This window comes from Pan paniscus, chromosome 13 (assembly GCF_029289425.2).
Source record: "Pan paniscus chromosome 13, NHGRI_mPanPan1-v2.0_pri, whole genome shotgun sequence".
Lineage (NCBI taxonomy): Eukaryota > Metazoa > Chordata > Mammalia > Primates > Hominidae > Pan > Pan paniscus.
In genome coordinates this window covers 76,986,398-76,999,455 of record NC_073262.2, presented here as the reverse complement: position 1 = coordinate 76,999,455, position 13,058 = coordinate 76,986,398, and the positions used below count along the sequence as shown (strand labels likewise).

The following is a 13,058-nucleotide window of genomic DNA, read 5'->3' as shown; positions in this document are numbered from 1 at the left end:
CACCCGCTTTGAAGTGCCGCTGGCTGCGCCTCTCGCCCAATGAGGGCGCAGGCAGAGCAGACGGGAGCTGCCCCGCAGCCAATCAGACGCTCCGAGGGGCCCGAGCCCGGGCTCCCGGCGCGTGCCAGTCAAGTCGGCTAGCTAGGGCCGCGGGGGTGGGGGGGAGTAGTGGGGGATACTTGCGGGGGGGCGGGGGGCGAGGGCGGGCTGGGGACTGAAGAAATTACAGTGCAATTAAAAATTTACACTCACGCACCAAGCCAGGTTTAAGTACCAATGAAACCGAGCCACAAGCACCCCCCCCACACACAAACCAGCCCGAGATGTTGCAAGTTAGGGCTGACAGTGCTACTCGACTCCCCACTTGTAGGAAAGGAGGCAGGAGGGGAGGAGACACCCAGACACAGCCCGCACCAGCAGGGCCCAAGTGGAGACGGAAATGTCAGCCCTCACTTTGTGTGTCCAGGCTTTTGCCTACAGAACACAACTTCAGCTTGTATCTATCATTCTTGCTTGTGATTTTTATCATTTTCGTGTGTCTTCTACCCAATTCCTTATTCCACTAGATTCAATTTCACTCTCACAGTTATACTGGGGAGGGGGCGCGAAGGGACAGCTCCTCCGAGAGGAGCGAAATAGGCCTCTCTGTACAGATCTACATCCACAGATTTGTTGGGAGGGCCTGGAGCCTGCTGCATCCCGCCATTTCCCCCCAGCGGTGTAAGTGACTTCCTAATTGTCGCTCTGGCCTCTGACCCGGGGGGTAATACAAGTGCCACTCACGCTAGAGGCTTCTGGTGGTAATTGAGGGCACCCTTTGTACGGTTTCGCCAGCGCTTAGATACCAGGTTAACCCAGTTGTCAAATATGACTAAACAGTGGGATGTGCTGATTATCTGCCGGGTTTTGCTGGGGGCTGGCATGGGGGTGGGAGGCATCAGCCCATACAACACGCTGCACGAAGCCGCTTATTTTCTCACTGTAACAACTTTGGAAACAGAGACCGGCGCGAGCGGCGTCCGCCCCCACCTCCACCTCCGCTGAAGCTGCAGCTTGCTCGGCTGTTTGTTTAACCCGGTGAAGATTTGCATGTCGCGTTTCATCCTGGAGTGGAGTTTTCTTGTCCCAGCTCCAACCCACTCCCATTCCAGACCACCAGGGCCTAGAGGCTCGTCCGTAGGGCAAGTGCGCTGTTTTAAGAGGTAGGCTCCCCATTAGTGCCCTGCTTTCACGGACGCGCCCGAGAAATCTCTCCAGGACTTTCACCCGGGAGGGCGGAGGACCAGGCCACACGTGGGCGCTTCCACATTTTGCAGGCTGGAAGCATCCTGAAGTCCTCCCCGGACCTTGTCAGTGTGAAAAGAGGGGTCCTCAAACAGACCAGGGTGCGTCTTCGAGTCCCCCAGCAACCGCTGACCTGCTTGTTTTTCTCTTTCTGGGCCCCGCTTTCTCTTTCTTCTCTAGGGTAGCCAGAAGCTGTTTTTGAACCAGAAATACCATCGCCCTCGGGCAGACCTGGGCACTGGTTTTAATATAGCACACTCCCCACTAAACCCACACCCTGCTTCTTAGAAAAAAAAAAATTAAACTACCAACCCCAAACCCTCGGGTGCAAACGACGAGTTGTCGCGGAGCCGGTGCAAGTGACAAGGATGTGGAACTGTGCCTCCCGTGTTTTCTCTCCTCTTTTGCAAGATCTCTTGACCCAAAAGTACGACCAGAGTGGCGCTGCTATCGGCCCTGTGATGGAGCCTGGGTGCGTCTTGGCGCACTCTGTGGGTGGGGAGGACTATGTGGGTCGCTTTCTTGGATTCATCTTAAAATACTTTGGCTCAGAATGGTTTTTTTTAATTTTATTTGTTTCTCTTTTTTGTTTAAGGTGGCGAAAGCACCAAGGAAATTATGACAGAGAAAGAGAAGGGACAGAGGAGAAGAGAACGAGAAGGCTCGTGTGGCTGTCAATGAAGTGCTGTGCCCTGGGAGACTGTAGTGGAAATGGGGGTGGGGAGGTGTGAAAAGTCCCTGAGGGACGCTGGGTGGAGGGCTGAGGAGAAATCAGGCCGCCTAGAAGAGCCGGAAAGCCCAGCAGGGGGACCCGGGGGCCGTTCCCAACAGGTGACTTCTGCCCTGGAAGAAGACACTGGTTCTCGGCTTCCCATAGAGTCTCCGCGTAGATTTACTAATAGAGGGATTGTTAAGTGGCAGCGAGGCGTTTCCGACTCACCCTGTGCAGCCGGGGAGGAGAAACGCAGAGGTTTCCCCCGTCCACCTCCTCCCCCACCCCCAACACACCCTCTCCTTAAGGAAACCTGACAAAGTAATAAATAAGACAATCCGAAAAGCCACTTAGCACTAGTGACATTTTCAAGCCAACCATTTAAAACAGTTCTCGCAGACACCTCGGGCTCCGGCGCCCTGCTCGCCTTCCTCTTCTCCTCCTCCCCTCGGATCCCCTCCCCTCCCCCTCCCGCCGTTTTCCCCGTAGTTCCAGCTGTCAGACTCTAGACGTGGGCACTCGCATATTCCTTTAGATATACGCGTCTGCATCACAATAAAAGTTAGAGAAATCTTCCAAACGAACGCAGGCAAACACCCGGGCCACTTCAACTCTAAGGTGGGGCCCCAAGGAAATCTTTCGGAGGAAGTCCAGATTTTTTTCGTCTGACAGATTTTTTTCATCCTCTAAAAAAATCTAGTTTTTAAACAAAGATCAATGTGTTATGCTAAAGTGTTGAGCTGACTGTTAAAACATTTGGAGAAATAATGACAATGTAACAAAGGCCTGGTTTGGAGTGAATCATCACCCTTTTAAAAGTTAAAGCAATTTTCAGGAGAATAGCTTTCAGCAAACGCTTTACATTATTCAAAACGGCCAAATAATGCTCTATTATAGCGCCTGAATGCTGCCAGTCAGCCCCTAAGTGCAATTTGTGCAAAGGCCCCGGTGCCTTATCTCCACTTCTTTATAAAGAGGTGAATATAAAACAATTTCTTCCAAACCCAGACAGAGAGCACGAAAATTGCTTCCCTTTCTGCAATCAGGGCAATTTAACTGGAGTGCAATTAGCACTATTAAATGTCGATTCTGCATAAACAAATCTGACTGAGCAGCGAAAGTGGGGTGAGAACCTCATATACACTGAAACTGATTTTTTAAAATTATGTATCCGGGTCCTTTACAATTGATCCGTGACGTTTTCATCTTGGAATATATTTACATCATAAATACACTATGGTTAAATCAACATAATTTTTTTGCAAAAAAATTCAATACGATTCCTAATAAAGAAGAATAGGGTAATTAAAGGGAAGAGTTCACTTCCTTTGAACAAATATTGTTTCTCCCATCTTGCCTCTCCCGGGAGCTTTGATCTGAGCAACTGCCCAAGTTGCTCTGTTTAGCAGGCAAAGCCAGGGAAACAATTCGGTCATTAGCGCTAATCGGAAGGATTGGACCTCCTTCACAGGTCCAACAGCCACAGATAAAATGCTTCTTCCTGATGTGCAGGAAGCGTAGTGGCGACTGGGAGGACCAGTTATTTTCTGAATAACTGGATATGTAGTAGCTGGTTAAATATTAGGTGGCTGCCCAGTCTCCCCGGAGCTTTGACTTAGCACAGAGTCTAGCAGCGGGTATACACCACTGGGGTGGGGTGAGGTTGGGGTGGGGTGAGGTGGAGTTAGGGGGACTCCGGAATAAGGTTGAAGGGGAGGCGTTAGGGGAGGAGGAACGGAAGGTGCTCGCCTTGGCCAGGCTGGCTGCAGTCAAAGTCTGGACCACCGGGACCAGGAGGCGGGGGTGGGGGTGAAGGGAGCCCAGCCTATAAAAAGCATTTATCTGACCTGTCCTCCCAACTGCCTTTATTTATTTGCAAAGCCACAGCGCTCCTTTTTAAATCATTTGTGCAATTAATTATGCTTTTCATTTGCATGATCTTCACTAGAGCAGTGATTATCAGGTCAGCACGGTGTGGGAGTTGCGGAGATACATTAATAACTTGAGTTAAAAAAAGAAAAAGCTGCCCTTGTGTACCAATGTTGCCTGCCATGAACAAGGGAGAAGGAAGCCCAGGAAGGTCCATAGTGCCTGTTGAGTCGGGTGAATCCTTTCCACGGTTGGTGTCTTGTCAGTGGTGGGTGAAAATGAAATACAGCCTTTGATTAGCAGGGAATCTTTTATAGTTGACACATATTTATATTTTTTAAAGCACCAGTTGTTGAGATCAAATGGATGGAGAAAATTAATTGAAAATTGAGGAACTCTCCCACAGTTTCTGTTAAGCTTTCCTTTAATATTTGTCCTATAATGTCCTAATTCCAGCCCAACCCTTGCAAATGAAAGAGCAAGGAAGATTCAATAGGCCAATGGGACTTTCATCTTTTTTTTTTTTTTTTTTTTTTTTTTGTATCTCAGAGGCGTCACTGCTATTTAGCAGTGGTAGAAGATGCAAATCTTTCTTGCCTCTGTAGGGTCTGCTGAAGAAATTGAAAACCCCTAGTTTATTAAGTACAGTCCAAACGTTTGTTACACAACTAATTTTCTGCTGTTAGATGTATCTGGGCCATATATTTTAAGCTTGCCTCTATGTGTTTATCTGAGCCAAAAATGCATTAACAATTAAGGGAAAGACTGGTGTGTCAAAGGAAGGAAGGTGACTGTAGACTGTGTGATGATTTTAATGACTGCAATTATTGGAAGATTATTCAACAAGCATCATAGATTTGTTTACTGCATCACTCGGAAACTATGGGGGGCCTATTCAGCTTGGGGTTTTACTTTCCTCCCTCCCTCGCCGACTACCACAGAAGGGTCTTAGACCTAAGCAAATGTGGCATTCTGTAGTGGCTTTCTTCTTTTTAAGAGCATTTCTTCCAAAATGATGCACATGTATTGTCTCAGCCAACTCTAATGGAACCACCTTTGGAGACACTAAAGCAATTTTTTTACATAGACCTGAACTAATATCAAGAAAAGCTAGAGGCCAGAGGATTCTGATCATTACTCAGCTTCTCATAGCCAGGGTACCAGTTTCCTCAGTTTTACCCTTTCGTAGGCAGATTTGAGGAGGCTTCCAACTCTTTCCTCCTCCATCCAGGGCTTGGAGAAGGCACTACAACCACAAGATGTTAAACAGGAGTGTAGGCATACCTCCAGGACACTCTGGGATAAAGGATGGCTTTTCCTTCCTTCCCTTTAACACACCCCTCCCCCATGTTATTTCCTATCCCAACTCCTGATGATGCTAAAAATAAGTAAGTAAGAAGAAAAGGTATGGCTAAAAGCATATCAGTTTGTGACTAAGGAAGTTTTTACTGTAAATACAGACACAGGGATGCAAGTAAGGAAAGTTTCTTGCCTGATATTAACAAAATGATCCTCAGTCCACAGTAATCTATAACTTGTGGCATGGGCTTTGCTCATTAATCAGTGACTGATTTGGAAGGGAGATTGTGGGAAAAATGAACAGCAAATATCCCCACTAACACCCCCTTTCTTCCCTCCCCTGTAGAACTGAGACCGGAGCGACCATGCCATCTAGATTTTCTTCCTAGATTCTGTAGTCGCCCAAACTCAGACTTAAGGTGGACTTGGCTGGAACCTTCCCTCTTCAAATCTGAGCCTGCAGGAGTCTGCAAGTGGCAATTAGGAGACTATTACAAGCCATTAGATTGATCAATGTACCTTAAACAATGCGAATGAATTATATGACTGATTTATATGGGGAAGAAAAAGAAAGCAGTGGGGGAGGACGATTTCATCTCCTTTACATCCACACGCTGTTCTGGAGAAGAACCGGGCCCAGCCTCTAGTTCGTCATAGCTTAGAACCACCCGAGCGATTTATCTAGAAAACTTTTCAAGCAAAGACAAGGTCCTCTCGGCTTGTCCGGTGGGTGGCGAGGTGCACGTTTTCTGCCCCTCTCTCCGCTTCCTAAGAAAGAGCTTAGAAAGACCAAGGCCCCGAGGGGCGGCGGAAGGTCACAGCGACGCCACTCCGCTAGCCAAGGACACCACCCGGAGCGGGCCCAGCTGCCTCCTTCCCTAGAGTCTGTCCCCAGAGAGGGGGAGGACGACTTACATATTTGTTTAACGGAGTGTTGGAGAGCTGCGTGGCCTCCTAATTACGTCAGGAACACAGAACCATCAGCCCTTGAAGTTTCCAGCGGGACTTCGGAAGGAGCGGCGACCCGGCTCCAGGCGCGAGATGACGCGGGGGGTGGGGAGGGAGGGTACTCCGTGGAACGGAACTCCAAGCTAGGGCTGGCGGTTCCAGCTAATCTATCTGGCGAAGACAAAATTACAACAGAGCTGGAGCGATCAAAGCTGGCCCCCGCCCCCACCCCCACCCCCGCCCGCCCGCCTTCCCTGCCCAAAGTCTGTTTGTAGTTGTCTCCTCGGCTGCAGACACACTCGTCCATCTTCTCACGACAAGGAAATTCCTGCCAGTTTTTCCAGAGCCTGCAAGGAGAAGACAAACGCACTTCACCCGTCCCAGAGGAGGATTCCCTTTGTTTAACCTCGTCCTCCCACAGTCGGCCTTCAGCTCTGAAATGGGGGAGGGGGACAGGGGATGGAAAGACCCTGGGCGGGGAAGGGCGGTTATAACAGAACCCCGGGTCCAACTCTGCCTTGCTGGTCCCTCCTCTTCCTCCTCCCTCTTCTCTTTCCAAGCTTCTCCCTCCCTCCCTCTCTCCCTCCCTCTGTGCCTCCTTCCGATCTTCTAGATCCTCTTCCCACCCAAGTCCTCTCCTGGGCTCGCGCGCCCAGAGCCTGGGCAGGCGCTGTTTATTTCCCGGCCTTCGTGGTTTGGCGGGAAAGGGCTTCGTCCTGGCTTGTTCTTGAGTGTCTGGGACAAATCCTTTTGTTTGTGTCTAAATGTGGAATGAGAAGCCTTCCAGGTTGATAATGGGGCTCAGACAGAAGAGGGAAAGAGCAGAGAAGCAACATGCATGTGTCTTTTGCAGCCAGTATGCGATGTTAGTCCAGGGTTTGGAACCCCTTCCAGGTGGATCACGGTTTCACACACACACCCAACTGTGCTCATCTGTCTTTTATTACCCCATGTTCCACTCTCCTGGGTTCTTTTCTTAGTTCCTTTCAGCCCTCTCCTTCCTAGAACCTCTTCTCAGAACCCTACAGTTCAGTGAGAGGGTGAGAAAAAAAGATACATCCTAAAACTCCCCTCGAGGAACGAGGCACCCCCGTGACATATCCGGAAACAGGCCAGCCCTGGGCCGACACGTCCATCCTTTCTTGATTTCGGCCACTGTAGAGCCCAACCCTGACAGGCTGGACTTTCCTGTCACACCTACCGATGTCAAACCCACGCCCTTCCAGAGTCCAGATGGATACCCTCCGCCCTGACCCGCTTCTTGGAACATTGACTGAAGGGTATATACATAGGGGTAGAGGAAGGCTCCGTGCACTTTAGACACGTGCGCCTCCCCCTCGCCCCGCTGCCACATGCAGAATGTACACTGATGACAAACAGACACACTTACCAGGGCACATGCCAGCGGCGTCCATCCTCCTTCCCGGCCAGGCATCAGCAAGCGAGACGGCCTTGAGGCAGGTGCCATCGCCACAGGGAGAGTGGCTCCGAGCTCCCGATGTCTCCCTGGGAGTCGAGGCATTCAGGTACCCCAAAGCCAGTTTCGAGCCTCCCGGGCGGGGTGGCCGAAGACCTTGACGAGGCTGGGCGTCCCCCTCCGCCTCCCGCTGTGCTTCCGCGCCGCTTCCTGCTCTGCACTACCTCCGTCGCCGCAACTGCCCAGCGCCCCTCTCTGAGAAGCCCTCTGCCCGCTGCACGCAGCCCATAGGTTCCGCTACATCTGGGATGCATTGCCCCTTAATTGTCAATCCCATTATTGTGATCAAGTGAACGTTGCTAATCTCTACATTTATTGTTTAGGTAAATAGAGGCTGCATTTAATCAATATGCAGGGCCCCAGCCCTCGCAGCGCCAAGTAACTTAAGTCAACGGTGAAGATTTCAGTGTGTGCATAATTACAGAGCTCGCGGAATCATCGGTCCAGCTCAATTCCACGTCTCTTCGCCGACCTGGGGGAGGCGGAGGAGGGAATGGGAGGAATCTCCATCCTCCAAGGGGTCGAGGGCCAGCTCCTTCAGGGCAAGTAAATGACTTCGTGGAGGTGACACCGCGCGCCTGGCCCGCGCCCTCGGCGGAGCGCCCGGTGAGCACGGGGGCCTGAGGCGGGACTGGGGACTGCCCCCGACTTCCGAGCGGCAGAATCTGGCGCTTGGCGCCCCGACTCTACAGCTTCTGGACCTCTCCCCTCCCAAATTTGCCTCAGGAAGGAGGGTGGTTCCCCGTTCGGCAGGTCCCCGGCAGGCGGGAAAGCGGGGGCGGGGCTCTGGAGGTGGGTTGCCCCAAGTTCGCGACACCCTGCCCCAGCACGCAGGCTCCCTCCTCTCCTCCGCAGCTGCGGGGAGCAGCAGACTTCCTTGCCCGCGGGGAACTCCCAAGAATGCCACGATTGGGCGCGCAGAGCGCGGGTTATTTGCGCTTCTTCTTAAATAGCTATTGTTTCCTAATTTAAGAGGACCTTCGCCGGGCTACAACGTCAGGGATTCGCAGCAGGGGGTGGGCGGGTCTGGGGAGATGGGCGGTTCGCGCCGGCGAGGGGTGGTATCAGCTCCTTACAGTAGCTTGGCTCCCGGAGTGGTGTCAGAGTGAGGGCCTCTTGGTCTCGGCGGGGAAAGGGTTAGCTGAGAATCTTTCGGGGGGCGGCGGAAAGAACCCGACCCCCGCGACACCCTGGAGTGGGGCCCAAGAAGCTGATCCTCAAGTTTGAGGCGCCAACACTTCTCTTTCGGCAACTCTGTTGTCGCGAGTTTCTCTTTCTTCTGGTTCCTCTTTCTCTGCTCCATTCCCGGACAAGTCGGACGTAAACAACCAATAACTTCAGTTGTAACCAGATACCCCCCTTGCATGGAATTGTCCGGCTTTATGTAAGCAGGATTCTAAGGTCAAATCATTTGACAGTTTAGGGTGCCATTGCAACCTCCCAACTAAATTACAGCTGAAGTTTGAATATAAGGGCCCTTGGTATTTGATGGCAGCTGGCTGTTTTTAATTTTCGGAATGGAACAGTTTTCGTATAAGGTATCCCTCCCTGCTTTCTTCTTCCCTTAAGTTGAACAGCATTTGAAACAAGAGGGAAATGAAACACAAATATCGGCGCAATCCTGAAAACCTTTTTCTCTCTATTACTACATTCAGAGCCTCCCCTCTGCCCGGCCCAAGCTACTCCCAAGCCTGTAACTCTCCTCATCAGTTGGGCAGACCTCTTACCGCTGGGCTGCAAACCAGTGCTGCCTCTGCCTCTACAAGACAGATAAATACGGCGTCAGACTCTTTTTTTTTTTTTTGAGAAGAGTCTCACCCAGTCGCCCAGGCTGGAGTGCAGTGGCGTGATCTCGGCTGACTGCGACCTCCGCCTCCCGGGTTCAAGCGATTCTCCTGCTTCAGCCTCCCAAGAAGCTGGGATTACAGGCGCCCGGCACCACGCCCACCTAATTTTTTGTATTTTTAGTAGAGACGGGGTTTCACCATCTTGGTCAGGCTGGTCTCGAACTCCTGACCTCGTGATCCACCCACCTCGGCCTCCCAAAGCGCTGGGATTACAGGCGTGAGTCACCGCGTCTGGTCCAGACTCTTTTGATTAGGAATGTCAACTTAACCTTTTCTGGATGGCAGTTGTTTTTAAGCTAGGATAAGGAAAAGAAAGGCAAGAGAGCTGATAGCTAGGGCTCCTGGGTAAGCACAAGCCCTTTGGAGGTCTCAGGAGGTGGGTGTGAATTAAGGCCCACCCCTTAAGGCCCACCACTTAAGGCCCTGTGACCTTAGGCGGGCCTTGAAACTTGTGTTTCCTTCTCTCTAAAATGAAGCTAATAATTTCGACTTTGAAGGATTGTTATGAAGGTTAAATAAAACTATATAGGAAAATTCCTAACAATGTGCTCCATACTTATTAATAGTTGAGCTAAAAAAGTTCTTGCCTTCCATTTTCCACTGAAATAGCATTCCCAGCTAAAACTTACTGTGAAACTAAAGGCAAAGCCAACAGCCGCTATAAAACAGAATTTTAGTGTGTGTGGGAAGCACAGGGCCTAGTACAGAAGCAAGGTTGGATGAGGATGAATGCAATGACAGCCTGCAGCTGCCTGATTTGGAAGGAGTAAGGTTAGCTGCTCCAGTCAGCCACACATTTCATGGTCTGGCTTTCATAGTTCTCCAGGAGGGGAAGAGGAGGCCTTGTCTCTAAAAGTAATAGCTAATATTTATTGAGCAGTTATTATATACCAGGCATTCTGCCAAGTGCTTTACACACAGCATCTCATTTAATCCACACAATAATCTTACCAGGTGAGTCTTACTGATATCTTTTTAAAAACTTTTATTGTAGAAAATATCTGCTGGGCACAGTGGCTCAAGCTTATAATCCCAGCACTTTGGGAAGCCAAGGCAGGGCAGATCCCTTGAGCCCAGGAGTTTGAGACCAGCCTAGGCAACATGGTAAAACCCTGTCTCTATAAAAAAATACAAAAATTAGCTGAGCATGGTTGTGTGTGCCTATGGTCCCAGCTACTGCGGAGGCTGACATGGGAGAATAGATTGAGCCTGGGAGGTCGAAGCTGCAGTGAGCCTTGATTGCGCCACTGCACTCCAGACTGGGAGACAGAGCAAGATCCTGTCTGAAAATTGGAAAAAAAAAATCAAGTATTTATTTAGAAATAGACAGAATATTTTAATGAACCCCTCTATCTCCATCACCCAGTATCAACAGTTGTCAGCTCATGGCCAAACTTGTTTCATCTCTATCCCATCCATTTCCCTCTTCCTTATTTTGAGGCAAATCTCAGATATTATATTACTTTATTTGTAAATATTACGGTATGTATCAAAATGTCAAAAAATAACACCAAAAATCCTCCAATACCATGTTACTCTATAATTATATCTAAACATATTTAAAATGATTCCTTAATATTATTAGATATCTAATCAATGTTCAAGTCTCCCCAGTTGTGTCAAAAATGATTTTTTTAGTTTTTTTTTTCAAATCAGATCTAAACATGCACACATTGCATTTAGTTAATATACCTCCCAAGTGTCTTTTAATCTATAGGTTCCTCTCTCTCTTTTCCTTTCCTTGCAATTTATTTGTTGAAGTCAGTCAGTCATTTGTTATGATATCCCCCTCCCCCCAACCCCCCACCCTGTTTTTTTAACAGACAGGGTCCCACTACGTTTTCCAGGCCAGACTCCAGTTGCTATTCACAGGTGGGATCATAACGCACTATAGGCTCAAACTCCTGGTCCCAAGGGACCCTCCTACCTCAGCCTCTCCAGTAGCTGGGACTACAGATGCACACCACAGCCCTCAGCTGATATTCTTTTATATTTAAAGTTTTAATTAATTAATTAATTAATTTAGAGACAAGGTCTCACTCTGTCGCCCAGGCTGGAGAACAGTGGTGCAATCATGGCTCACTGCACCCTGACCTTCCGGGCTCAATGGATCCTCCTATCTCAGCCTCCCAGGTGGCTGGTACTACAGGAACATGCCACCATGCCCAGCAATTTATTTATTTGTTTACTTTTAGTAGAGACAGGGTTTCACCATGTTGCTCAGGCTGGTCTCAAACTCCTGGGCTCAAGTGATCCACCCGCCTCGGCATCCCAAAGTGTTGAGATTACAGGAGTAAGCCACTTTGCCTGGACTTATTCTTTTTAAAAATAAAGAAACTCAGAGAGGTTAAAGGAATTTAGTAAGGGATAGAAAAGGAATTTAGTCCAAGATATGACTGATTCCAGAATCCAAGCAATTAATGGCTTTATTATATTCACTTTAAATCAAGTGATGAAAAGCAAGGCACAGAAAAAACACAATCACTCATAAAAGATTTCAGAACATGCATGACTCCCCTAAGTAACCATTTCCTTTACCAAATACCCAATGGAAAACTGTTCACTTAAAACCCAGGCAAGGCTTGAAATGCGGGAAGAGAAATTGAAAACAGAATAACCCAGTATCCTCCTTATGTTTTGAATCTGACTAAATAAATCCTGCATGCAAATGTATCCATAATGTAAAAGAATTTTTACTTCCAACAAATATTTAGCAAGGCAAAAACATTTCTTAACAGATCTATCAGTTTTTTTCTCCCTTTTTCTTCTTTTCTTCCTGATCTCCCTTTCCCTCTTTTCTGTATAGCTAAGATAAGGAGAAAACATCTCTTTCAAGCAATTATTTTAAAATACCAGTCAAATTAATAATTTGGTAGTTTGATATGTGATATCTGGCTTTTGTTATGGTAGTTTTGAAACCACAGTTACCCTAGCAACTGAATACATTTTTTCTTTAAAAAAATTTTAGCTGTCTGAAGGAGAGAAAAAAAAAAAAGAAAACTTCTTGCCAGAATTTTCCCAAAATAGCTTCCATTAACTGCAGTGACTTCTATTGGAGAGGCCAGCACTGCTGTCTCCTGCTGTCACCAGTCATTCACTGATCTAGCAGATGTTTTGTTTGATAAGGCCAATTTGACCTTTATAAAACATTTATTTTTTTCACCTCCAAGGAGCAAATACCAGTAAGGATGGATTCAACGTCTACCACTGGATACCATACAAGGGCCTCAACCTGCCAGTGGAGCTTGTAGGTGAGAAGAAAAACTAAAACAAATCTAAAGGCTTCATTTATTTTAAAAAGGGGAAAAAAGAAAAAAAGAGGAGGGATGGTTAAAGGGTATTAGAACAGTCCCTAAAAACTTAGCAAAAGGCCAGGTGCGTGGCTCACGCCTGTAATCCGAGCACTTTGGGAGGCCAAGGCTGGCGGATCACCTGAGGTCAGGAGTTCGAGACCAACCTGGCCAATGTGGTGAAACCTCATCTCTACTAAAAATACAGAAATTAGCCAGGTGTGGTGGCGCACGCCTGTAATTCCAGCTACTCGGGAGGCTGAGGTGGGCGAATTGCTTGAACCTGGGAGACAGAGGCTGCAGTGAGCCGAGATCATGCCACTGCACTCCAG

General features: G+C 48.6%; 1 long non-coding RNA gene across 1 annotated transcript; it reads right to left on the bottom strand.

The window, feature by feature from the left end:
* Positions 1-4,271: 4,271 nt before the first annotated feature.
* Positions 4,272-9,820, bottom strand: LOC134728701 (uncharacterized). Its single transcript, XR_010109398.1, has 3 exons — positions 7,503-9,820; positions 6,080-6,459; positions 4,272-5,943 (listed from the first exon to the last, which is right to left on the bottom strand). It is a non-coding gene; the product is annotated as an uncharacterized LOC134728701 (long non-coding RNA).
* Positions 9,821-13,058: the final 3,238 nt, after the last annotated feature.